At 38.3% G+C, this 27,648-nt stretch overlaps 1 protein-coding gene and 1 long non-coding RNA gene across 9 annotated transcripts in view; one reads left to right on the top strand and one right to left on the bottom strand.

Annotated features, from left to right (window-relative positions):
- The window catches only part of LOC144306210 (uncharacterized), a 133,105-nt gene extending 112,249 nt beyond the window's left edge, over window positions 1-20,856 (top strand). The window contains exons 1-5 of one of the 5 annotated variants that reach the window (XR_013373211.1): window positions 4,122-4,238; window positions 6,902-6,990; window positions 7,176-7,361; window positions 7,862-8,014; window positions 19,431-20,856. The gene's annotated coding sequence lies outside the window, so the exon portion shown is untranslated. Of the gene's footprint in view, window positions 1-4,121; window positions 4,239-6,894; window positions 6,991-7,175; window positions 7,362-7,861; window positions 8,015-19,430 lie in introns of those variants that run through there. The other 4 variants (XR_013373212.1, XR_013373210.1, XR_013373213.1 and 1 more) reach the window with 4 other exon arrangements.
- The window catches only part of LOC144306213 (uncharacterized), a 402,455-nt gene that overhangs the window by 21,130 nt on the left and 353,677 nt on the right, over window positions 1-27,648 (bottom strand). Inside the window, exon 1 of one of the 4 annotated variants that reach the window (XR_013373231.1) lies at window positions 5,298-5,504. The exons of the other annotated variants lie outside the window; for them this stretch is intronic. This is a non-coding gene — a long non-coding RNA (uncharacterized LOC144306213). Of the gene's footprint in view, window positions 1-5,297; window positions 5,505-27,648 lie in introns of those variants that run through there. 4 annotated transcript variants of the gene reach the window in all.

The following is a 27,648-nucleotide window of genomic DNA, read 5'->3' as shown; positions in this document are numbered from 1 at the left end:
ACACACAGAGGGAGAAGCAAGCTCCCTGTGGGGAGCCCAATGTGGGACTCCATCCCAGGACCCCGGGATCATGACCTGAGCCAAAGGCAGATGCTCAACCACTGAGCCACTCAGGTGCCCAGGTTTTTGTTTTTGTTTTTTTAATTTTATAGCATTTTTCTAGTGATACCAATGTGAAGAAAGGTAATACCCATATAGTCAAATAGAAAGATTTTTCATACCAAACCCACTTGCCTGCTCATCAAGGTCCTTGGGCTAAGGAAAAAAAAAGTTCTAACTTGGCCCTCCTTTGAATGAGGGAACCCAGGTCAAACTTTCATCCCTACCAAAGAATGACATATTCCAGAAACCAAAAACAAATAAACAAACAAAAAGGTTCCGTAGAAGGAGTGACCATGCTGTTTCCCTGCTGACTTGGGGCAAGGCGGTCACTGAGCAAGAGGGAGAGAAACGGGCAGCTCAGGGCAAGAGTGGGGTGCACACAGTCAACAAATAAGCCACATGATTAGAGACTTTGTTACTAATTACAATTACACTGAAAAACAAACATTTTCCTTTGGACCAGAAGATCTTGTGTCTGAAGGACAAAGGCTGTCCCAAATGATGGTCCTTTCATATTGTTATAGACTTAGCAGCACAGACTTTTTAAACAATAAGGCCTACGTTCACAAAGAAAGTGAAATAATTATAAAAATTACAAAAGTCTCTCTAACAAAAATTCTGTTTTCCACGTCTGGATTTCTGAAAGAAATGTGAGGTAGGAGCAGAAATGTAAGGAAGAGAGCAAAGAAGGCATTTTAATTCATCAGATCTCTCATGACTGCAAGACCTGACAAGAAGCAGCGGAACAGAGAACCAGGTTCACATTTAGAATAATTTTGTAGTGAGCAAATTTCATTCTATACAGATTAGATATTTTTAGATATCTCTGAATTTCCAAGGAATGCATTTTCTACAAATCTGGGGTCTAGTAGCAAATCACAGGTAGGTGAGCAAAGAGAAAGTAAAATGACTATCATTTTGTATGTATATATAAGGCGTACATATAAGCATGCCTGTGTACCTAGGTCTCTATATGCATATACATTGTACATATGAATATATGTACATATGTGTCTTTGACTTCAAAACAGTGCTAGTTTTTAAGAATTATTCAGGTAGCACATGAAAAGGTACTGTGGATTCAGTAGATGGCAGTCTTCCCACTAAGCCAAAAAAAAAAAAACATTGTGGAAATCACATCTTAAGAGAAGGGAAAACTGCCTTTGAGTTAAGATATAGCTTTTCTGACACTGATTATTAAAGGGCACATTAGGTGGAGAAATTCAGAACCTTTATGCTGAAGTGAAACAATGTAATTATTCCTGATATCAAATCAAGGAGACAGATTGGAGCTATTTCTATAATCAGATTAGGAATGACAAGAAGGAGAATCCCCACTCCCCAGTCTCTGAGGACTCACATGCCAGGTTTTTAAGACGGGAAACTGGACATTGAGCCCCTATTATCATCAGCTCTCTGATCTTATATCCTCCCATCAAAGAAACAGAAAGCAAAATCCTTTCATGTTGTGATAACCTACCAGAGTTTTAGAGGCAGATATGATGGAAAACTTTGGTAGATGCTTTAGAAAGGAACTCTTGATTTTGCTCCCTACCTTAAAATGCTGGGAAAGTTGCTTCAGCTCTCACACTGAAGTCCTCCCTCTGTTAAAGCAGGGATAATAAAACTACTACCATGGGATTGCCATAAGGATGAGAAATATACTGGACATTCCACAGAAACCTGTGTCCTTCCTCCAAGAGTCCCACTCTTCCTAAAAATGATCTTAGGGAGATACAGATGTATATATTCATATATGTGGATTTTTCTAAGTAAAGTGAATCAAACTTAATTTCATTATGATGATTTTAAGCTTCCTCTTATGAAAACTGGCACTTTTCTTTAAGGAGTGTGGTGGGCTCAACAATCCAGACATGAAGATCTCCTCACTATTTTCAAATAGATCTTTGTTTTCTTTATTGCATATTCACAGTATATAGATGATTAATTATATTTTGTATTATGTAGGAGCTTGGGCATCAGAGTTAATCTTATAGGAAAATGATATTTATTTCTATTGTGAATATATTATTCAATATCTAGTATTTGAAAAGAAAGCACAATTATATCCATTCAGTGTGGGCACTGAGTGATACTTTGGAAGTTATTACAAAAGAAAAATTCTAAATATATTTATTATCTTCCTTTATTGTCTTTTCCATCCAAACATAGTGTAAGGACTTCTTATTTGTACTCTAGCAAATGAGAATCATTAGAAAGCAACAGAATCCTATTGTTCCTAGGTCTACTGATATTTTGCTGAATACTGTTATTAATTCAATATGATTGACTTCTGCTTATATGTGAAGGGGAGAAAATATGTTATGTTTAACAGTTTGTTTCTTACAAATGAAAAATGATCAAAAAAAAAAATTTTGCCTAATGAAATGTCACAGACTACCCAGTCTCGTTTCTTCAGTTGCTTGCCCCTGATGCCTTAATTCTGGAGAGCCCATGAACTTTACTGGAATAACCACCTCGGAAAGCTGATGTTCTGAGTTCTGATCTATCCATGAACCAGAAAACATTAATTTATACTTCTGAAGAATAATTCCTTTGCCATCTAAATAATTCAGATAGTTAATGAAAAGACAGACCCAGCCCTGTTACTCAGAAGGTGAAGTGGAGCAGTTAGGATGGCCCCCCTCAGCTAGAAGGAAGGGCCAGGGACAACTGTCCTGTCATGCTGAGGTTGCTGGAGCAAAGCAAGCACTGGTCAGTGGCTGCCCAGCACAGTCCCCCTCCTGACAAGCTCAAGTACTTTCCTCTGCTACTAGGGCCTCCACCAATCCCATGTCCTTGGTCAAAAGCCCACTGCTCTAAGGAATGCTGATGTGATTTTTTTTTTGGGGGGGGGGCGTTGTTTTGCTTTGTTTTGTCAAGATAAAGTAAGGAAGAGTCACTGCCACCAATACATTTTTGAAATTTCATGACGCTTCTCTTACCTTCCAGGGCCACTGCTTTCAAAGTAAAAGAGAACAATTTGAACAGTGCTTAAAAAGAAAAAGGTGGGGCCAGGGGAACCCAGAATGCAGATCTGAGAGGACAGTATTTCACCCACACTGTGCCAAGGCAGTGCTGGTGGGGTGGGGTCGGGGGGCAGCTGTTAGATGAAGGGTGGCTTTTAAATGAGATGAATGAAACCTACTGAAGGAAGCTCTTTCCCGCTCATTGGCATCTTTCTAATCCACTGTGGCCAGTGTCTGACACTGCTCGGCCCCCGGCCCAGTGCTTATCTAAGAGGCACACTTCAAATGTGTGGTGTTAACAGTATTCAAGTCATAGATCAATGAGAAAAACCGAATTTCTTGAATGGGAGGAGGTCACCTCATTTTTCTCTGAATTCTCCACCCTCCGCACGATGCCTTACACACCATAGGTTTTCCAAAAAGTGGCTGCTAAATGAATGAATACCTGAAGAAATGCATGATGTTCTCTGATCATAAATTTATGAACCCAGGGTAGAGACTGCTGATCTAAAGAATCAAGTCCTGCTATGTATCTATAGTGTAAGTTGTTTGACAATCTTATAAACACCCTACTATCCCCAGCTATAACATGCCGTAATTTTTATTTGGTTGTTTCTAAAAATCTCTGTGGTTTGGGTTAACTAACCTATATAAACCCCATCTCCATTTAATGGTGCTTGGCAGCACCCATTAAAGTAAATTTATCATAGCTCTTAAACCATTCAGACACTGGGATGCCTTTCCAGCATTCAGATCTATTGGCAAATCGACCCCGAAATTCCAGGGCTTTTGCCAAAAGGTGCAAAAATATTCAATCATACGCTAGTCTTGGTCCCCAGATAATAAGGAGAATTTGGGTGATGATGCACTGATATACAGCATTTCTAGGTTCCAAAGTAGCTTCACTCACCTGACTGCTAATTAGGGTCAAGGTCTCCTGGTTCATAAACCGAACCTCTCATTGTGACTATCATGAGCTGTAACAATGATTGACAACAGGCTGTGACTTAAGCTTATATGCTTAAACAAATGCAGGAACAAAGAAACACACCCCAGTAAGCCCAGGGAGATAATCAGTGCAACACCGGCACCTAGGAAGCTCTGACCCAATCAGAATGGATTTGTGATTAGTAGTGTGAGCATCTGACTTTCCTGTGTAACCCGGTGGTGCGCACTTTTAATCTCTCCTCTGGTTCTGAATTAGACTACTTCTACAAAATGCCTAAAGTTTTTTTATTCATTCGCTCAATATAGTGTTATTTTTGGTTACTTTTATAATATGTGTACACACATTATCCCTAGATATAAACTATTCTCAATAGAAGTTCTACCTTCATTGTCCTGGCTCCAGAAATAATGCTGTGGATTGAGAGAACAAGTGAGAGCATCCAACGTGTCATGAAATGGTCGCTCACTCTTTCCCATATTTCTCATTGAAAACAAGGCTAGAATGGTACTTTTGACTCCCTTTTAGATTATCAAGATTGTTTTTGAAGCTTAAAATTAAGGATCTTCTCCAAAAGGGAAACTATACATAGTATTTTTTATGATCTACATGCAATTTTATGCATATTAGTAACCAGAAAAAGAGAGAAGGCACTCACTTCAGCTGAGATCATTACCAAGCACTTTTCCTGTGTTTGGATTTTCCTGCTTAGTGTCCTAACAATAGTTGGTTAAGCCAAGATAAAATACACAATCTCCACCTTTTTGGGATATCAAAGAGAATTCATAGAGTGATGGCACTGAGGTTTTTCTGCCATTGCTTTTCCTAGCTTTTACTGTGGATTGCAGAACAAAAGCAGGCAGGCTAGCAGCAGAGATAATTGTCCTCACTTGCTGCTTCAGAAAAATATTATTTCCTCAGTAGTCTTCAGAGCTTGACCTATGGTTCCCCCATGTTGCCAAACTGCATAGGTATCCGAAGCTTCACAAACTGGCCCTTTGGGGGGCCCACGCTTTCCAGAGACAGATTGAGCATGCCCATAAATTACTCGGTGTCACTATGGAATTTGCTGTGATTAAATAGAACCAAAAGGCATGCTCCATCCAGATCCCTTTAAACGATTCAACCTATACATTAAGTGATGCCTACAAGGAATATGAATTATATTACTCTCATGAGAAGAACTGTGATGATTACTCACAGGTAACTCATAATAGGAACTTGACTCTACTTTGATTCTTTCTGTAAACACCACTCACTCATTGACATACCTCACTCACCTGGTTTAAAAGGAGAATCTCCCCACAAGCCTCCTCATCAAGAATATACACCAAGGGGATGCCTGGGTGGCTCGGCGGTTTAGCGCCTCCCTTTGGCCCAGGGTGCAGTCCTGGAGTCCCGGGATCGAGTCCCACGTCGGGCTCCCTGCATGGAGCCTGCTTCTCCCTCTGCCTGTGTCTCTGCCTCTCTCTCTCTCTCTCTCTCTCTCTATCATGAATAAAAAAAAAAAAATCTTAAAAAAAAAAGAATATACACCAAGCATCCGTAAGCCTGATTATGTGCTTTAGTGACTATTAACATTTTAATGATAATTAACCCATACTATAACAATATTAAAGAGAACATTCTTTAAAATTCTGCCTCAATCTTTTCAACATCTGATGAACAATGACCTACTCCAGATGTAACTGTTAAATAAAATTTAGCCATGTAACACTAAGAACTAAGGATGCCCAATTATTAGGAATCAGAGAAATCTTTATTAACATAAGAAGTTGCAAAATAGGGCATCAAATGATCTCCTTATTGTCCATGATGTATTATCAGTCTTAGCAATAGACTGAGTACTAAAAAGGACAGACAGGCAATCAACAATCTTTATCAAGCTCTTATTGGTTTTCAGTTTTAAAATATCTTTAACGGAACTGACATGAACTTTAAATTCATTGCTCTCCTACACGGTTAAAAATGCATTTTCATATCACTTCCCTATTTGCTTTGTCACCTTTTTTAAAGGAAAAGTTGAAGATTAAAATTTTATATACTTTTATTACCAAGTTTCCAATATATATGGCATCTTATAAAACCTATCACAGTGCCCCACCCGTGGCTTTTTTCTGGCTCCAAATCAGTTCAGCAATTGTTATGGAGGCAAGATCAGCTTTAGGGTGGACTGGTGTTCCCTTTATAGGCTCTTTCACATTCTGAATTTGGATGGTAGTTATGGCATAAAGCAAGATACCACAGAAGTGATCTCTAGGGTTTAATAGGCCACAGATCTCTATGCCTCATTTTCATGAATAACTCATGAAATTATCTCAGACTCTTCCTTCCATTGGAAAACAAAATTTATTATAATACTTTATATGTGTTGTTTTTTCCCAATTGCTATACACTTCAATATTTTTTCCCTCAAAATCCTTACCTATTTTATATAAAGAAAAAGTTTGTTACTTCAATAAAGGTGTAAATAGTTTGTGGATTGGTCTTTTTTATGAGGTTATTTAAAGTCTGAGCTAAATCAGGTAATTAGCTCCCAGCAATCCTAGGAGGATAGGGCCAAGTAATATACTACTTGCTGGCAGCACTCATTTATTTTTATGAAATTTTCTTTCCATTTCCTTCTTACCCTATTCACTTTAATTCACCAGAGCATATCATCTTGTCTTTATTTTAAAGAATATTTGTTGGAAAGATAACAATTTTGAATCTAATTGGAAATAAGTGAAACAGTGTACTATTATATGCTCCTACACAAATAAAAATATTTCAATTGTACAGTGTTGAGTAAATAATTTAAAAGTTGTTGATAAAACTGGAAATAAACAACGAGGAGTTTCCTGAAGGCAGGAGACTTATGTCTTATTCTACTTTCAGCTCCTAGCTCAGAGCATCACATCTAGGAGTCATCATTACATGAAGCTTTTTGAATCAATGCTCTCCCACCAGATAGCAGACAGAGTCTTCTCCTAGGTGAGTCCTTGGCTGCTATTGTGTCTTGTATCTGTGACACAGATTCAGGATAGGAGAATTATCACTGTAGGTAAGTGGTTCATTCCCACTGTATTTGGTGAATTTCTCATCTTTGTACTGACTAAAAATATAATCTGATTTAGGATTTCCTTTCTCTGGAACTGTACTTATTTCTCCTTTCATAGAGAACACCAGTGATAAAGTTAGTGTCAAGAGTTTGCATCCTGGCACAACCTCCTACTGGATGGGTGAAGTCTGGCACATCGGCAGCACCATTATGGGACACAGAAGGGCCAGACTGATGAGGTCATGCCAAGGCAAGGGGCAGTATTTGGCGAAATAAATCAGCAATGCCCAGGAAAGACACACTGGTAGGTCAGCAGAGGGAAGCCAACTTCACACAGCTTCCCTGGGGTCAGAGTCTTCTGTGTAGTACGCTAAAGCATTGGTTGTCAATTTGGGCTGTCCATAAAAATTGCCTAGGGAACTCTTAAGAAATTTTCATGCCTGTGGCCTTACCCCAGACTGATTAACTCAAAATACCTCCTAGCACAGATTCTGTTTATTAAGTACCCTGTGACTGTTATGGTCCACTGGGTCAGGAATCAGACACCTAAGGATGACAGTGCAGAAGAGAAATGGCACTGGGTCTGTTTCCAATGGGACTTCTTTGTGAGCACACATGAGAAGGTTTCCTAGGATACCCAGAAATGGAGAGTGAGGCAGTACACCTTGGGAAGAGGGAGATGGCCAAAGGGCTGTAGACTCTACAAAAGCAAGTTACCAGAATATGGAGCATTCCTTAATATATATATATATATATATATTTATTTAATTTCTTTATTTATTCATTTATTTATTTATATATTAGGGAGAGAATGAGAGAGAGCAGGGGCAGAGGATGAAGGAGAGAAGCATGCTCCCTCAGCCAAGTGGGGAGCCCAACATGGGGCTCAATCTCACAACCCTGAAATCATGACCTGAGCCGAAATCAGGAGTTGGAGGCTTAACCGACTGAAGCCAGGTACCCCAAAGCATTACTTTTTTTTTTTAATTTTTATTTATTTATGATAGTCACAGAGAGAGAGAGAGAGAGAGAGAGGGGGGGGCAGAGACACAGGCAGAGGGAGAAGCAGGCTCCATGCACCGGGAGCCCGACGTGGGATTCGATCCCGGGTCTCCAGGATGGCGCCCTGGGCCAAAGGCAGGCGCCAAACCGCTGCGCCACCCAGGGATCCCGCATTACTTTTTAAATGCAATTTTTCAGAGGCCTTACAAGTGTCACAGCATGAAACTTTAATATATGAAGTGCTGAGAAAATGTAGACTCTCTCTTTAAGAATTTGGAAGAAAACTGGTATATCTCCTGGGGCCACATCTGTTGGATTGAAGGAAAAAATGCTACTCTCAAGTTTAATACTTAGGAATTTCCAAAGAGTCCCTTAGGTTAGATAAAGAGGTTCAAACTTTCAGAGTGCCTCCTCTGCCCCTTGATGTTTTCCTTAAGTGGGAGATTGGGTAGATGGTGGAATGCTGTCTGTCTGTCCCACCGGCCTCTAGTGCTCATAGCTCTGGTAAACTTGTTACCCATCCCTCTACTTGTGGGCCATCCTCTTTTCACGGAGACAGCTTCCGACCAGCTCACGTGGGTGCAGTCTAAGTGACCCCGTCTCTCCTCTAGATGCTCCTTCCTTGAGTCACAACTAGCTCGTCTGACCAGCCTACTCTTGCCTTTTTCCAGGTGGCCCTTTCCTGTGTTGGCCTGGCCTTTCTCCTTCCAGAGTGCCATGGGGGAAAGAATGTCAGGAGTTCTTTCCCCTTCACATGCTAACTATCCAACACCACACTAGTCCCTTAGAGACAAAGGAAAGCATAAGCAAATTAGAAAAAAATATTTGGCTGTTTTCTCCTCTTTTACAAACTTACCCAGTGCCCCCTTCTCTGCCTTATATCACTCCTCTGTAGAAGAGCAATAATAGATTTTTTTTCCTGATAGAGAACACACATCTTCTTCACTGAGTTGCAAAAAAGATGAGATAAATGAACTTACAAAATTCTCTCTACAACAACCTGGTTTCAAAGCTACTGTCTTGCTATGTGATATCTGAAATGTCCGAAGCTAGGGTTTTTTTTTTTTTTTTTGCATTATCTGAAACAAATCTATTTTCCTCTCTTCTTCCAACCTTCCTCGGCAGGTGGGAGGTCTTGGGCCAGTAAAGGTGAACATAATGCATTTGGTTGGGAAAGAAGAAAGAGAAAACACATAAGTAAGTTCCAAACTGCAGCTCTTATTGCAGAAGTGGATATCCTGAAAAAGCACGATTTACCACTTAGAAGGGAAGGAGGAAATTTCAGAGGGAAACAAGCGCTTTCTGTTGGCTCTGCCACATGTGTGTTGTTATTCATTAGGGGCCTGCTGTGTGCGGGACACTGCCAATCTTGGAGTCTCACCAGTCAGGCTACAATAATGCCCACTTTAGACAATGGCAGTGGAGTGGGAAGACCCTTCGCTCACCTCGTCTTGTGCAACTAGGTAACTACCAAATCATCCTAAATACCCTAGAAATCAACCTGAAGACTTAGTAGAACAAACCTCACAGCTAAAAGTGGAGATGCAGTTTCAGAGAGAAACAGATTGTGGCCACTGCAGTGAGGGGGGAGCTATGGTCCCAGAGAAGAGCAAGAGACAGACTAGCAGATGGGAATGCCCGAGAAAGGTGGTTCCCCATAGCCGTTGGTTTGGAAAGTGAGAGGGGCTAAGGGCTTAAAGCCTGGATTTCTGAAGGTCAGCAGGCTTGGACTGGGGACAGCCCCGAGGCCATTGGGGCTGCTCTAGAAGAGAAGGCATGGCAAACAGCCCAAGGACCCACAGTGTAGGAACAGTGACCTGAAGAACACCTGGGACACACAGTGGGATGTTATTTGCTCATCTAAGAGTATGTACCAGAGAGATGGCATTCACAGAGAGACCCATCAAGAACAAACTGGCTGACACTGTTTCTCTCCTCCACCCCCTCCAGCAAAAACACAGAGCCACTTGCAGGAACCAGCCAAGGGCCAGCACTCACTACCTAACTTGTTAATAAGAAGCCCAAGCCCGGCTTCACTGTGATCCAGTGGAAATGCACTTCCAAAGTCACGCTTGCCTCCATCCCAGCACAGCGGGCCCCCTCTTGCAGAAGACTGGCCCAAACCTCTGCCCACACTGAGTCTCCCAAACCAGGAGTTTTGCAGGGCCTCAGTTCTGGCAGTGGTGGCAACAGCTCTCATTTCATAAGCAGACCACAGCACACACACAGTTAAAAGGTACCACATTCAGGCCAGAGACCAAACACTGCCTACAAGAAGCAAAGAGAGCCTCTGTAGACAACTGCCCTGAAGGATAAAGCAGTGAGGACAAAACAGCAGGGCACACATAGCACATATTGGAAATATTTTTGGAAGTATCAGGCCCCAGTGTAGCAATACTTATATTGGAAAAAGTAGACTTTAAAACAAAGACTGTAACAGGAGACAAACAAAGAGGTTATATAATAAAGGGGACACTCTAACAAGAAGAGCTAACAATTGTAAATATTTAATCCACTCAATACAGGAGCACCTAAATACATAAATACTTCATAGTAAATATAATGGTTCTAATTAATAATAATGAAATAATAGTAAGGAGCTTTAACATCCCACCTACATCAATGGACAGATCATCTAAATAGAAATCAACAAGGAAATAATAGCATTGAATGACACACTGGACCAGAAGGATTTAACAGATATATCAGAACATTCCATCCTAAAACAGTAGAATACACATTCTATTTGACTTCACATAGAATATTCTCCAAAATAGATCACAAATTAGCTCACAAAACAGGCTTCAATAAATTCAAGAAGATCAAAGTCATACCATACGTATTTTCTGACCACAACACTATGAAACCACAAGTCAACCACAAGAAGAAATCTGGAATACCATAAGTACATGGAGATTAAATAAGATACTAATAAACAATAAATGAATCAACAAGGAAATAAAAGAAGAAATAAAAATGCATGGAAACAAATGAAAATACAATGGTATAAAACATCTGGTACACAGCAAAGGTGGTTCTAAGAGGGAAGTACATAGCAATACAGGCCTCCCTCAAAAACAAGAAAATCTCAAACAACCTAACTTCACACCTAAAGGAGCTAGGAAAAGAACAAACAAAACCTAAAACCAGCAAAGAAAGGAAATAATAAAAATTAGACCAGGAACTAAAAAAAACAACAACAACAATAGAACAGATGATGATGATGAAGATAAAACTTTTGATGAAATTGACTTTGATGATGAAACACACTTTGCAGCTTTGGGGATTAGGCTACCTGTTAATAATGAAGAACCAGGTGGAACATACCAGAAGTTAACTGAACTCTTCTCAGTATGCACTAGTGAAGATCCTAAAGATTGTCCTGCTGCACATATTGTGGAAGCTTTGGAAATAGATGTCTAATGATCACCTCAAATTCATGACTACGAGCTTTACATGTGGCTCGTATATATAATTGCTCTATTTACTATAATACATTATATAGTTACTATGATAAGCTGTAATTATTAGATTTTTTTGGAAGTGGCTCACTTTAGGACAATAGCACCTAGTTAATATTTGAACAATTGTTTATATTTATTAACATGCTTATGATGATATAAGCATTGAGATTATAGAATGTTTTCTGTAAAGTTTAAGAAACTAGCTACTCAAGTATTTGAATTTGTCTATACAAACTTAAGGTACTACCATTAATAAAATGCTATAAACAATATATCTGCATTAATTTGGATTGAGTGACCATCACTTTTATTAATGTTTCTGAAATATTCCTTATTTTAATGATCTTTTGAAATTAGTACTTTGCCCAGTACAAATGAGTCTATATTTGCTTATATTTTAAACCATTAAACATTCTTCTGGCCTTTTTGCTGATGTGTTTATTAAATATGACCACTGGAAGCCAAGAGACTATGGCTTAAAAGCCTAGCTTCTTGGGTATTTACAGACATTTTTGGTTAAGGCTCGTCTTGCTCTCTTGGATCTCCCCAGGTCTTTGGCTTTTACTTTAATGTATTAAATGTATTTTCTGTACTGAGATCCCTTTTTCTAAATTTTGTAATCTACATTTTAAGCATTTTATAGTTCTGGTGCAAAAATAATGAAACTTTAATAGGATGATATAGAATAAAGGAGGCTTCAGTTAAAAACACAAAACAAAACAAAACATTAGAACAAATCAACAAAACAAGGAGCTGGTTCTTTCAAAAAAAAAATCAACAAAATTGATAAGCCTCTAGACATACTTATCAAGGAAAAAAAGAGAAAGGACTCAAATATATAAACTACCAAAACAGAAACAAGAACAGGGGATCCCTGGGTGGCTCAGCAGTTTAGTACCGCCTTCGGGCCAGGGCATGATCCTGGGGATCTGGGATTGAGTCCCACATCAGGCTCCCTGCATGAGGCCTGCTTCTCCCTCTGCCTGTCTCTCTCTCTCTCTCTCTCTCTCTCATAAATAAAATCTTTAAAAAGAATAAGAAACAAAATTTGAATAGCTCAATAACTAGCAAAGAAATTGAATCAATAATCAAAAAACTCCCAACAAACAAAAGTCCAGGACCAAGTCTACCAAACATTTAAAGAATAGTACCTATTCTTCTCAAACTATTCCAAAAGTAGAACAAGAAGGAACATTTCCAAACTCATTCTATGAAGCCAGCATTACCCTGATACCACAATCAGATAAAGACCCCACTAAAAAAGACAACTACAGGCCAATATCCCTGATGAACACATATGTAAAAATTCTCAACAAAATACTAGCAAACCAAATTCAACAATTAAAAAACATTTAAAAAATCACTCACTGCAGTCAAGTGAGATGTATTCCTATGTGGCGAGGGTGGTTCAGTATTTGCAAATCAATCAGTGCGATACATCACATCAATAAGAGAAAGGATAAGAACCATCTGGTCATTTCAATAGATGCAGAAATTTGACAATGTACAACTTCCATTTGTGATAAAAACCCTCAACAAAGTAGGTCTGGAGGGAGTATACCTCAACATAAAAAAGGCTGTATATGAAAAATCCACAGCAAACATCATCATTACTGGGGGAAAAAAATGAAAGCTTTTCCTCTATAATCAGGAATAAGACAGAGATGTCCACGCACCACTTTTATTCAATATAGTATTAGAAGTCCTGTCCTAGCCAGAGCAATCAGACAATGAAAAAATATATATATAAGGCATCTAAATCGGTAAGGAAAAAGTAAAACTTTCGCTATTTGCAGATGACATAATACTACATATAGAAAACTGGAGGGACACCTGGGTGGCTCAGTGGTTGAGCATCTGCCTTTGGCCCAGGGCGTGATCCTGGAGTCCCGGGATCAAGTCCCACATCCGGCTCCTTGTGAGGGGCCTGCTTCTCCCTCTGCCTGTGTCTCTGCCTCTGTGTGTGTGTTTAAATAAATAAAATCTTAAAAAAGAAAAAAGAAAACTGGAAAGATACCACCATAAACCTGGTGGAACTGATAAATGAATTCAATAAAAGTCACAGAATACAAAATCAATGTACAGAAATCTGTTGCACTTTTATACACTAGTAATGAAGTAGAAGAAAGAAAAATTAAGAAAACAGTCCCATTTACAATTGCATCAAAATAATAAGGTACCTAGCAATAAATCTAACCAAAGAGTTGAAAGACTTGTACTGTAAAAACTATAAAACCCTGATGTGAGAAGTTCAAGACGTTAAAAAGAAATGGAAAGACATTTCATGCTCATGAGTTGGAAGAACAAATATTGTTAAAATGTCTATACGACCCAAAGCAATCTACACATTTAATGAAATCCCTATCATAATACCAACACCGTTTTTCACAGAACTAGAACAAATAATTCTAAAATTTGCATGGGGCTACAAAAGACCTAGAATAGCCCTAGTAATCTTGAAAAAGAAAAGCAAACCTGGAGGTATCACCATTTTGGACTTCAAGTTATATTACCAAGCTATTGTGATCAGAATAGTACAGTACCGGCACAAAAATAGACACATAGATCAATATAACAGAGTAGAAAGCCCATAAATAAATGTACAACTGTAGTCAATTAATCTTTGACAAAGCAGGAAAGAATATCCAATGGGAAAAAGTCTCTAACAAATGGTGCTGGGAAAACTGGACAGCAACATGTAGAAGAATGAAACTGGACCACTTTCTTACAGCACACACAAAAACAGACTCAAGATGGATTAAGGACCTATATGTGAAGCCTGAAACCATAAAAATCCTAGAAGAGAGCACAGGCAGTAATTTATCTGACATTGGTCATAACTTTTGTCTAGATAGGTCTCCTGAGGCAAGGGAAACAAAAGCAAAAATAAGCTACTGGGAATTCATCAAAATAAAGTTCCTGCACAGTGAAGGAAATAACCAACAAAAGTAAAAGGCAAACTATGGAATAGGAGAGGATATTTGCAAATGACATATTTGATGGGGGGTTACCACCCAAGATATATAAAGAACTTATAAAACTCAACATCCCAAAAATGAATAATCCAATTAAAAAATGGGCAGAAGACATGAATAGACATTTTTCCAAAGAAGGCATACAGATGGCCAATAGACACATGAAAAGATGCTCAACATCACTTACCATCAGGGAAATGCAAATCAAAACTACAATGAGCTATTACCTCACACCTGTCAGAATGGGTAAAATCAACAACAGAAGAAACAACAGGTGTTGGTGAGGATGTGAAGAAAGAAGAACACTTGTGCACTGTTGATGGGAATGCAAACTGGTGCAGCCACTGTGGAAAACAGTATGGAAGTTCCTCAAAAAGGTAAAAATAGAACTACCTTATGATCCAGCAAGTGCACTACTGAGTATTTACCCAAAGAATACAAAAACACTATTCACAGGGACACATACACTCATTTGTTTTTAGCAGCATTATTTCTAATAGCCAAATTATGGAAGCGGCCCAAGTATCTGTTAATTGATTAATGGATAAAAAAGATGCGGTATGTGTGTATGTGTGTGTGTGTGCATGTGTGTGTATACACATGCACACACACACACATATATAGTGGAATATTATTTGGCCATATGAAAGAATGAAATCTTGCCATTTGCAATGACTTAGATGGAGCTAGTGTATAATGCTAAGCAAAAGAAGTTAGGAAAGAAATATATAGATTTACTCACATGTGGAGTTTAAGAAAAAAATGGGTAAAAAAAAACAGAAAAAGAGAGGGAGAATGAGGAAGATTCTGCGTGGCTCAGTTGGTTGAACATCCAACTCTTGGCTTTGGCTCAAGTTACGTTCTCAGAGTTGTGGGATGGAGCCTGGATCTGGCTCTGCACTGAGAATCCTGCTTAGGATTCTCTCTCTCTTTCTCCCTCTGCCACTGCCTGTACCTCTCTCTCTCTACCCCCTATTGAAAAATGAGAAAAGAAAAAAGAAACAAACTCTTAATTACAGAGAATTGATGGTTACCAAAGGGGAGGGGGCCTGGGGGATGGGTGAAATAGCTATGAATGCAGGATGATGTATGGCAGTGTTGAGTCACCATATTGTACACTTGAAACTAATGTAACACGGCATGTTAGTATGTCAACTAACTGGAATTAAATAAAAGCTTTTTAAAAGCCTGCCAATCGAGGAATAGAAAATAATGCCCACTTTGATGGTTGTCCTAAAGATTAAATGATGGAGCACCTGACTCAGAACCTGTTATATACTAGGAGCCAGCTTGCTGGTAGGATACAAACACCCATTTCTTCAACCTGACATTTTCTGGTTGTTTATAACTGTTAGTATTTGCTGTTGTTATTTGCTAGTTAGGGCTTTTCACTCCTGTGTCAATTCCAAAATTTTGTAAAAGCTGACTATCTTATAGGGCACCACCTGGGTATTCTTAGTGCCTGATCTGTCTACATATCTACAAGGTAATTCATAGTTATCAGCTTGGTCTTGCAAGATCCTGAGAGCCCCTCGGAGTCTAAGAATAACTGAATTCTATCCAGTCTCATTTTTGTGATATTTTTGACTCTATCTTATGTCTCTGAAAATTGGTAATTGTCACAATGATTAGACCAACCAGAAAACTACCTGACCATGTAGCTAATTTAGAATTTGCTTTATGGAGCACTACATTTTATGCATTTCACATGATTCCCATGAGGTAAGCTCCCTCTATTTGAGAAAATAAAGATGTGACTCAAAAGCTGACTAAAAGAACTGGTGGGATATAGAACACTTGCCCCCTGAGTCACCAGTTCAAATGTGACCCCAAATTGCTAACATCTGAATGTCATTTGCTAGCCTCAGCGTGATCACTGAAGGAAGAGAAGCCACATCATATGCACACCAAATACCACCACAGTTGCCTGTTGTTCACAATAGAGAAGATTAAAATGAACCCCAAGAACTTATCTTTCCCTCCTCCCACATCTCCCACAGCATTGTCCTAATACAAACCAATGTCTGAGATTTATTTTCCAAAACAATCAGGTGCTTCTCAGTATGTTTCTTTTTCTAAAAGAGTTTCAAAGAGCGAGCACAGCAGGGCAGGGCAGAGGGAAAGGGAGAGAGAGCCTGAAGCAGACTTCCCAGTGACCTTGGACCCCAATATGGGGCTTGACCCCATAACCCTGAGCCTACGACCTGAATGGAAACCAAGAGTTGGAGTCTCAACTGACTGCACCACCCCAGCATTCCTAGAAGTATATTTTTTCAATTGAGAAAACAGCCAAAAGAAAACTTGGACTATATACCAAGAATGACCTATAAAGAAACTAAAATTAGAAGAAAATCTCATAATAAACATTTAATTTTGACTTATCAGAAGATGGCTTAACTTTCTCTTAGTTCAAGTGTTCTTATGCTATTCTTTGGATGGCTATTAAAATAAAGCATTCTTTAAAATATCAACTATAAATTTTCTGAGAGAATAATTATGTTGTGTAAAGCAAAGTCTGCTGGAACTAACCTTCATGTAACAATTTTAAGAATTTTGGGGAGCTAATGTTGTATAAAGTCAGTTCCTAATTGGCAGAATCAAGAAAATATCTGTCTCCTTGGCAATTAGAGCCATAGAAAGAAATAATAGATGTCCAAGAATTAAGTGCATTTCCTATTTCTAAGTAGTATTCTCATGGTTGGAGCTATAGAATGCTTGCGTGTATCAATGGTGCATTCTAAAACACAATGGACCAGCATCTCAGCTGGTGTTTCAGTCACTGATCCCAAGATTTTCATTTCAAAACAGTAGCCTCAGAAGTGACCATAGCAAAAACTTTTATTCAGTGGATCTCATCAGACATATGAAGATTGTGGGTCTCTGGATTCTGAATGGTCATGTACTTAGGGCCAAAGACAAACCCCGTTGGACTAAATATAAGGTTTAGTGAAAGGCTTTCCCCTTGCAATTCAAATATGGCCAAACAATAAAGTTCGGTGGTGCATGGAACACCTTAGCTAGGGAAATCAGCACAAACAGCATGGCAAATATGCATTTAGACCAACAGCAACAACCACCAACAAAAGAATACCACCAGGTTTATGAGGCATGAGACATTAAATTTAATAAGTTATAAACTATGATTAAATTACAAACACATTTTTCATTACCCCATAATATAAAGAGCCATGCTTGTTAGGTTTAGCAGCAGGAGCCACACCTCTAAATATGCAGTGGAATCAGCAGGTTCTCAGTGCGCATGCAGGGAGAACCATGGGTACAGGAACCTGGGGCAGCCATGCTGGCCGTGCTAGGGAAAAACTCTAGGGTCACTCTTGTTTCACTCCTCAGAACTCTCTAACCAGCTGTGGGGCATAGTCACTGGCAACAATACACTTTCTGCTATTTGACTACATATAGAAAATCACTTTGTTCTGCAAATCCCTAAAAGGAAAATATTTGATAGAATCTCAGAGACTAATTTATCTTCCTAAATGTCTGGGCAAAAATTTGAGTAACTTTTTTTTTTTTTTTTTTTGAGTAACGTTTTTAGACTGAAATAGTTTAAAAGAACATTCCTACAAACTTTAGCACTTTGAAATGGATTCCATTTGCTGGATTAAGTCAAAGATCGTATTTTGAAAGCTGGTGACCTATAATCTGGATCTGACTAACATAATATTTAAAGAGAAAATTGTTTCAGTTTCAACAAAAGCCCTAAGTATGCAATTCTACTATGACAACAATCCATTAGAGCCGAGTACTGGCTGGGCTGCCACTATTGACCATGTGGGAGCTTCCAGTTCACCAAAGCACCTTCTGGGTTCACTTCTCTGGTCTCTATTCCCCAGGTGGAGGTGTGTGAGTTTTTAACTTCTGGGTAACACATATGTCCAACAAAAGAAAAATCATTCTATTACTATTTTTCCCTACCCCGTAGGTTCAAAATCTTATTTGCAACTTATGCCAGCACAACTCCCCTTCTGCTCCCCACCTCTTTGGAAAAAAAAAAAAATTAAAAAAAGGGAAAATAGCAGCCTGAAATTGTTCTTGGAAAAATGTAAGGCTTAACAGAAACAGATCCACTATGAAGGTATATTACTTGGATCTCAGAGTTGAGAGTGACTTGTTAATTTACCCGCTATTGCCAACAAACCAACACAAGAATTATTGCCACCCCATATCTGATAGATGGTTCGTCAGCTTCTTCCTAGAGCCAAAGAGCTTTGACTCACAGGAAAGAATTGGTTCCAGTACTTAAAATCTTTATATTAGAATAATATTTCTTAAACAAAGTATATTATTCAGTGTAAGAAATGAATCTGGTGTGAGCCCAGAATAATGTGCCTCTCTGGTATTGGGTTGAGTATGATAATACACTCTGCAGAACTTTTAAATGAAAACGAGTTTTGGATGTGAAATGAGCTTCTACTGTGTATTAAGCACTGGACTCAGTGCTTTTAATATGCTACTTTACGTCTATTCTACAATTAACTGTTTAACCAATTTTTAATGGAAGAAGTTGCACTGAGATGCTAAGACATGAAGGAATTTGCTCACAGTCACCCAACTAGCACAGAGTGTGGCACATTCTCAGAGCTGATAAGTAATCCCAAATGGTTTAAGCAGCAGAACCGGGGTCTGTCACTGAGCATTGTCACACTATACCATAACCTTTCATTCTTACAGAAGGCAGGGGTGCTAGAGTGTTGGATTTTAAAAGACATAACAATATGATACATTTTTCATGGCGCATAATATGACTAATCTTAACTGCCAGCTTGTTGCCAGGATTCCGATAGACCTTAGTGAGGCAAATTCAGCAATAAGTAATATTGAGACCTCTTATGTATGGCTGTCTATTGTCAGTTCAGCATCATTTCTATCCCCAAAGGACATACTTACCAGAATTCTCTTCCTGTATTGTTTTAGGTCAGAATTTGTTAATGAAAGGAATGCAAGTAACTGTGGAAGATGGAAGTGTGGAGAGGTCACTGCTTTGAGGAATTTTTAGCATGTCACATGGGTGGACATGACATCATGCTGTCCAGGATTTTGGGAGGCGCTCATGCGGCTATACAGAGTGAGATGTTTATTGGGAGCTTTTCCAGAGCCTCTTAAGAATTTCAGCATTTTCCCCATGAAACTTTTGGGAACTACCCAATTTGTATCTTCAAATGAGATCTTCAGTGACTGTTTCTCCAATCTTAGGCTACAGCCTTCCTGATCTTCACTTAAGAAGCTCTTCCAACATTCCTGCAATCCCTAATTCCTATAGTAACCCATTCATCCCCATAAGAGTTAGAATGGTTCTGTTTTCCTGCATGCATCCTAACTGACCTATCATCCCTGCCCATGACCTTTGAGCACTCTGGGACACACAAGGTCAGTTATGTAAAACCTGGTGGCACCAGGGAACGAGCCTACTGGGGTAGCCTACTGCCTGTTCTCCAATGTTAGCTCTACTTTCTTCATTGGCAAGGCAAGCTCCTTGCAGCTAAGAAGTCCCATGTGAGTGATTTTAAAGTCAATAGTATGTAATTGGAATTGGTATACATAATTTCAGACAATGTCGATAAGGGAAAAGAAGATTTCCTTCTTCATAATTCTTCATTATTTCTCCTTTCTGCTGGCTGGAAAAGAATAGTTGTTCCAGTGGCCATTTTGGACCATCATAAAATTTGGGTTACTATATATTCATACAATAGACCAAAAGAGCTAAAAGAAGACTGGGCCCCTAATACGTAAGACTTCTAGAACTAGACATTTATGTATAAGAGAATGAAACTTCTATTTCATTTAAGTCACTGATATTTTGATATTGTTGTCACTTACAGTCATAACTAGGACTTGCTGGTACATCAACCTTACCAGGTATTTTTCAGACAGGGAGGTTGGAGCAAGAGAGAGGAAACTCAGTGGACCTTCTAGGGAATGAGCCTATAGCCACCAGGATAGGAGTGAGAGAGGGTGTGAGCAGCTCTCTCACCAGCCGAGTCTTATCCACTTGAAGACAAGAAGATAGCTTAACAACTGATTATTCTTAAATAAGCAAGCTGAGGTGATCTTGAAATGCATAGAGCAGAATGGGAGTGGCCATAACTTGATTTTGTAAAACTGTTATTTTACTCCAACATATATTTGTAATTTTTCTATGTCTCCTATTTCTAGAGAATAATTTTCGCAGCTTAGTGACATATGCAGAAGGCAAAAAATATACAATAAATGAGAACATTAGAAAATAAAGTCAGATGAAAAAAAAATCTGCAAAATGCCTAACATGAGCTCTGGTCTGTTTTATTCACTACTGTATTTCCAAAACCTAAATGATCCTCAATAAATATTTGCTTAAAAAATATGAACAGTCTGAGGAGACATTTGTTGGTTTTGCCTGTCCAACTTCTTTACATCCCCTCTTTTCTTAGACTAAGCATTTTATCTTTTGTAGTTTGGGTAATGCTGACTACCACCGGCTCCTTGGGTGGCTCTGGTTGTAACCTCTGACAGTGAGGCCCCCCACCTGGGACTTTCACGGGAGATATGCAGAATACAGTACTTCTCCCACACCCCACAACCCTCGCAGTTGTTGAGCTGGTGGAAAGTCAGCCTGTCGTGCGTTCCCCCTTGTGTGGATATGAGTATCCATCCATACTCATGGATGCTGTCTGAAGCTATTTTGATACTTGGCCTTTTTAGTTCTCAGACCCAGTGACTTCCACTGGAAACAATTTTTCCCACTAAAAGATATTCACCGGTGCTTAGAGACACTTTTGGTTGCCACACTGGGGAAGTGGTGCTACTGGCATCCACTGAATAGAGTCCAAGGATGCTTCTAAACATCCTAAAATGTACGGGACAGTACCCACCCCACCAAAACAAAGAATTGTCTGGCCCAAAATGCCAACAGTGCTGAGGTCAAGAAGCCTGAGACAATCCATCTGCCTTTTTCCTCAAGTCAGTTTGAGTTGGGTTTCCATCACTTGCAACCAAGAGTCCTAACTACTACAGAGTGAATCAAAATTTTAATTTGTAACTTCTGAGTAGTCAGAGTAAAGAGGAAATCATGCTAAATTAATTTCTAAGGAGATGCATAGGACCCTAAGGAACAACATTGCGTCAACCATGAATCTCTTGAAAGGAAATAGAAAACTAGTTTTTATAATTATATCCCGACCTTCTTAGAATTGACTAACACTAGTAAGAGTCTAAGTAAGTAAAGATCATACATTGTCAGTCATCAAGACCGTATTTAAATATGTTCACAGGACCACAGGACCATGCTATTGTAGGGTTTGCACAACACACAAAGTGCCCTGCCAGGCAGCCCCTCTTCCTAATTTGCCTGCCCAGAAGGAGTGCCTTTTCTAATCTGCACAAAGACATCTTACAAAATAGTGGCAGCTCTACATGTTCACATGCATAATTCTGAATGAAGCAGAAAATGGTTCTGATCTGTGCCGCAATAACGCTATCCCCTTAACCTATTTCAAATGAACCTCTTGGAATAAGGTTTGCTCTATCCAGAATGGTAAGAGCTGCCACTGCAGAGATTAACAAATGAGTGTGTGTCTCAATTGTCATGTGGTAACATGTACAATATGTTGCTCAGAGCAACTGATGACTTTGGGATCTTTTTCCATAGCACTAAAATGCAAATTTTTCTTCTGTTTTCTGTTAATATAATAAATAAATAAGAGCTCTTATGTAGGGAAGTATTTTTATGCAAAAAGACTGTCAGTTTCCCAGCAGGAAAGTCTTGAAGTTCTTTCCCTTGATATGTCATAAAATTGACATAACTTTAGAAGATGGAAAGATCACTAGGTCAAACAAAGCATGTTGGATCAGATTAGGTCTGGCAATCTATTTGAGCAATGCATTTAATGCTTGGAGATAAAATAAATGTCAAAGAATTTTGCCAGTTTCTCCAGAAATTCTATAGATATTTCACATTTGAAAGTACTTACAGACTTCGTAGATAGCAAATATCCGTCTACAATAGTCTGTGGTTTAACTCTTTGAAAAAAGTAATAAAGTCTAGAATATAAAGTATTACATACTTATAAATATAAAAATATTGACTTGATTTTATATTTTAAAAAATACTTCCAAATCCCCAAATGACTTCTTAAAAGGATCAGTATATTTTGATAAAGTAGTATTTAATGTATTTACAATGTTTTTTAAACCCACAGTCTAGATTTCTCATTCATGTCAGCCATTTGGATATTTTGTCCACAAATCATATGATTGTAATTGAATTAAGGGCAAACTCTACTATGTTAAACTAGATGTTTTTGTCAGGACGGACTAGATTATTTTACAGTTAAAAAATGAAACCAGGATCTCAGTAGCAACAACAATATTTTTGTTGTTGTAGTCACTAGATGCCCAATAAGTGTTGGTGTGCAATGAAGGAGCCTAGGCTGATGAAAGCTTTGCTACTCTGCAGCCAGACCACCCAGAACACATGAGCTCAGAAGTTGCTGTGACAGAAGAGAGAGTCAGAGGGTCCCCAAGTGACTTTTATGGCCAGTTCTCGGAAGTGGCATGCAGGAATTCCACCCACAGCCCTCTGGCCACACTCAGTCATATTCTCCACTTCAGGAGAGCTTAGGAAATGTGGTCTTCCCCTGTGCTCAAGAAAGGAGATTTATGGCCACCCAGTGTTATCTCTGCTACACTGGCATAGTAAAAAAATACAGATTTTGTAGTTGTATCAACCTGGCTTTATAACCTTTGACACTTACTAACCACACAATCTCCCAAAGTTTTAGTTTTCTCACATAGAATGGTAGGTCTTATTATATTTGAATTACCTTTATGGCTTTCATTCTGACCAAAATTTTACCTTTATCTTCAAGTCTAATGTTCAATTCTCTAATACTTTATTGCAATATTATAAAGTATTACTTATGATACTTAAGCTCAAAACTTTATTCAGTCCCATCTAGGTTCTAAGCATTGTACAAAGAAACTGATATGCAGACAATGAGAACAGAATGAAAAAATTACTTAGTTAAGATACTAATTTGAATCAACTCAAGAGTTGGTAACCTAGCTAGAGGAAATGAAGTAAAATTTTCCCTTTACCGTGGCTAGTTATACAGGCCAGATTGGACGTAAAAGAACAGATTGTACTTAAGCAAAGAATTATGTTTTTTCCTAATAGCAGATACTGTAAAAAATAATAAGCATCCCCATCCATAGAACTCAGTAGGATATCTTACATGATTTTAATATCTATTGAATACAAATATATATATATGTGATTCCAATGGAAAGTGATTCTAATTATATATATGCACATATAAATGCATATCAAATTTCATATGCATAAACACACAGATAAATGCACCTATATGTAAATGTATACATTAGCTAAAAGTAAGCTGGACTGAACTTCATAGTGGCTATAATTCCTTCCATTTCTGAGATTCTACAAAATTGTATTATTCTACGATACTGGTTTTCAAATTTTTTTCTGCTTCTATGGTAATGTGAAAACACTTATATCATTTTGCATTATTTATAATGAAGCTTAATTGAAGATAAGAGTTTCTATCAGAATATCCAGGAAGTGATAGTAGCATTTATTTTAAAATACACACTGACCCTAGATTTAGCAGTTATTTTTATGCCCTATGTAAATTTTGAGATATGGACCTATTCACTGTTGCTGTTCACAAAGGTTCCCAGTTCTACACTCTGAGTTGGATGACACTTTTGTTAGTCTTTGAGGGAGGGGGGGGTCACAAGAGTAGTGGCCATGAGCTGTGAGAAGGAGCAATGCATTCCACTTTGAGCCAGAGCCTGTTATTGCCAGTGCAAGGCCCTGCACATTTCTTTCCCTTTGACACAAGGAATAGCCATGTAACTGCTTTGCCATCATGGCCTCTGAGTTACAACAAGGAACTTCAACAGACATTCAGTCTGAATGGCAAATAAAGGATTTCTCTATTAGTCCATTGACATTTTCTGGTGGACTGTTACTGCTGCATAACCAGTTTACTTGCATAATAGAGAATTTTGTGTCTGTCTTGTCTCCCACTGGATCGCCAATCCTGCTCCATCCCTGATCTCAGTCTCAGTAAGAATACAAACATACTAAGGTTTAGTGAGAGAGTGGAAAGCAAAATAAAGGGGGAGAGCAGTTTGAGTAGGGAAGTTTATTTTGTATATTACTTGAAATTTTTAAAGGCTAAAAATTTTAGGATTATTACTATGTGAACAAACCCAATCTGAAAAGACTCTATACTGTATGATTCCAAATATTTGACATTCAGGAAAAAGTAAAATTATAAAGAAAGTGAAGTTATCAGGGGTTGTCAGGAGTTAGGGGGAGGGAGGAATGAACAGATAGAGCACAGACATTTTTAGGGCAGTGAAACTATTCTGAATGATACTGTAATGGTGGATACATATCATTATACATTTGTCAAAAACCTATAGAATGTACAAGAGTGGACCCTAATGTAAACTATAGATTTTGGGTGATAATGATTTATCAATGCAGGTTCTTCAAGAGTAACAAATGTACCAATTTGGGGAAGGCTGTGCCTGTCTGGGGGCAGGTGATATATGGGAACTCTCTCTACTCTCCATCCAATTTTTTATGAGCCTAAAATTACTCTAAAAAATTAAATCTATTAAAATAAATAAAATTAAGTTCTGGTCCAAGATAGCAACATAGGAAGACTCTGAACTTGCCTCCTTCACAGAATTCATCAAATTATACCAGTTAATAGGATGATTTCTCCTGAAGATGAACTGAGGGATGACTGAACAGCTACTGAAAAACCAAAGATAGACACAGTGGCAAGAGAACGACAAGAGAGATGAAGACATGGTAACAGAGAGCACCCCTACTCCTGATGCTACAAATGGCAGTAGGAAGTGATAGTGCTGAGGGACTGGAAACAGATTCCTCTGTCCTTGGGCACAGAAGAAAAAAAAAAAAAAGGCATGGCTAAATGAGCAACTAGTATATAAAGAAGACAATACTAAAACTCTGCCAAATGGTAGGGGAAATGAAGGAATGAGCTCTAGGTCACAGAGACTAGGGAATGAATGGTTTACATTCCTACCCTACCTTAAAAGCCTAGACTGGAGCAAAGTCTGGTTACCACAATGAGTAGGTCTGGTCATCACAGGGACCTTGCCACCTCACCAAGCCAAGGATCTGCAAGGCCACACCAGCTCTGGCTGTGCTGGGTTACAGAACAACAATAAAAGCTGGAACTTAAAAGGGTCAAGGAGCTGTAGGGATGCTCTCTCTCCCTCCACCTTAAAAGCCCAGATAAGAACAAGGTTGGGATGCCATAATTGGCAGGTCCAGCTATCACAGCCTTTATGATACCAGGGACAGAAAATAAACCACAAGTTTTTTATGGGTTTTAGTTTTTGGTATCTTTGTTTTGGGCTTTTTTAAAGTTAATTTTTAAGTTTTGTTATTTTCTTATTTCCCTAGTTCATCTCATCTTGTTTTAATTTCTGTTCTTTTTTTTTTTCTCTTTCTTTTTGGTCTATTTTTCTTTCTTCTTTTATTTTCTAATTTTTATTATAATTATAATAATAATTGTTATTATTATTATTATTTTCTTCTATCTGTAAAAAGCCATGGTTTGAGAGAGTAACTAGCATATACATTCACAGCTCTAGCCAGCCAGCATAAATCATCAGGTACACATAATCTATGTAGGGGACACTATACAGAAGACGGCTCCCTCAACTTACGGAGAAGTAGCCATTTTGCCTAATCCATAGAAATAAACAGAAAATCAAGCAAAATGGGGAGATGAATTAATATGCTCCAAAAGAAGGAACAAGAACAAAACACAGAAAAAGAACTAAATTAAACATAATTAAGCAATATGCCTGATAAAGAATTTAAAATACGATCATAGGGATCCCTGGGTGGCACAGAGGTTTGGCGCCTGCCTTTGGCCCAGGGCGCAATCCTGGAGACCCGGAATCGAATCCCACATCGGGCTCCCGGTGCATGGAGCCTGCTTCTCCCTCTGCCTGTGTCTCTGCCTCTCTCTCTCTCTCTATGTGACTATCATAAGTAAATAAAAAAATAATAATAATAATAAAATAAAATAAAATACGATCATAAAGCTACTCATCAGGCTGGTTTGAAAAGAAGAAAAAACTTAGTGAGACCTTCAATAAAGAGACAGAAAATATTAAAAAATCAACCAGAGTTTAGAAATACAATAACTGAAATTAAAATAATAAAACATCAACAACAAGAAAACCCCTCACCAGTGGGAATCAAAAGTGGATTAGAGGATGCAAAAGCATACATCAGTGATCTGGAAAACAGGGTAATAGAAAGCAAAAGCTGGACAGCAAAAAGAGAAAATAAATTTTTTAAATGATGATAGATTAGGAGATCAAACATTCACACTATAGAAGTTCTGGAAAAGGAGAGAGAGAAAGGTATAGAAAACTTATTTGAAGAAATAATAACTAAAAATTTATGTAACCTTAGGAAGCAAATTGACCTCAAAGTCCAAGAAGAACAGAGAATTCTAAAATATATGAACTCAAGGAGATACACCACAGCACATAATAATTAAAATGTCAATAGTTAAAGATAGACTCTAAAGGCAGCAAGAGAGAAACAAAAAGTCACCTATAAGAGAAAACCTATAAGCTATCAGCTGATTTTTCAGTAGAAACTTTGCAAGCCAAAAGAGAGAGGCAAGATATATTCAAAGTACTGAAAGGAAAAAGCCTACAACCAAGGATACTCTACTTGGCAAAGTTATTCAGATTTAAGAGTGACACAGTTTCCCAGACAAATGAAAGATAAAGGAGTTTGTCACTCCTAACCCAACCTTACAATAAATGTCAATAGGATTTAAGTGGAAAAGAATAGTCATAATTAGACATAAGAAAACTATGAATAAAAAGATCCAAAACATGACAACATATACATAATACATGGAGAAGGAAGTAAAAGGGGAAAAAGGGGAAAGGAAAAAGAAAGAAGTTTGTTGTTGTTGTTGTTGTTACTCTTGTTTTATTTTCTTAAAGAATGTATTTGAACTTAAATGACCATCAAATGAATATGGAATATTTACTTAGAATGTCTTATATGAACTTCATGATAATCACAAATCTCAAACCTATGATAGATACACAC

Source organism: Canis aureus, chromosome 36 (assembly GCF_053574225.1).
Source record: "Canis aureus isolate CA01 chromosome 36, VMU_Caureus_v.1.0, whole genome shotgun sequence".
Taxonomy (NCBI): Eukaryota; Metazoa; Chordata; class Mammalia; order Carnivora; family Canidae; genus Canis; species Canis aureus.
This window is presented reverse-complemented; position numbering and strand designations above follow the sequence as displayed.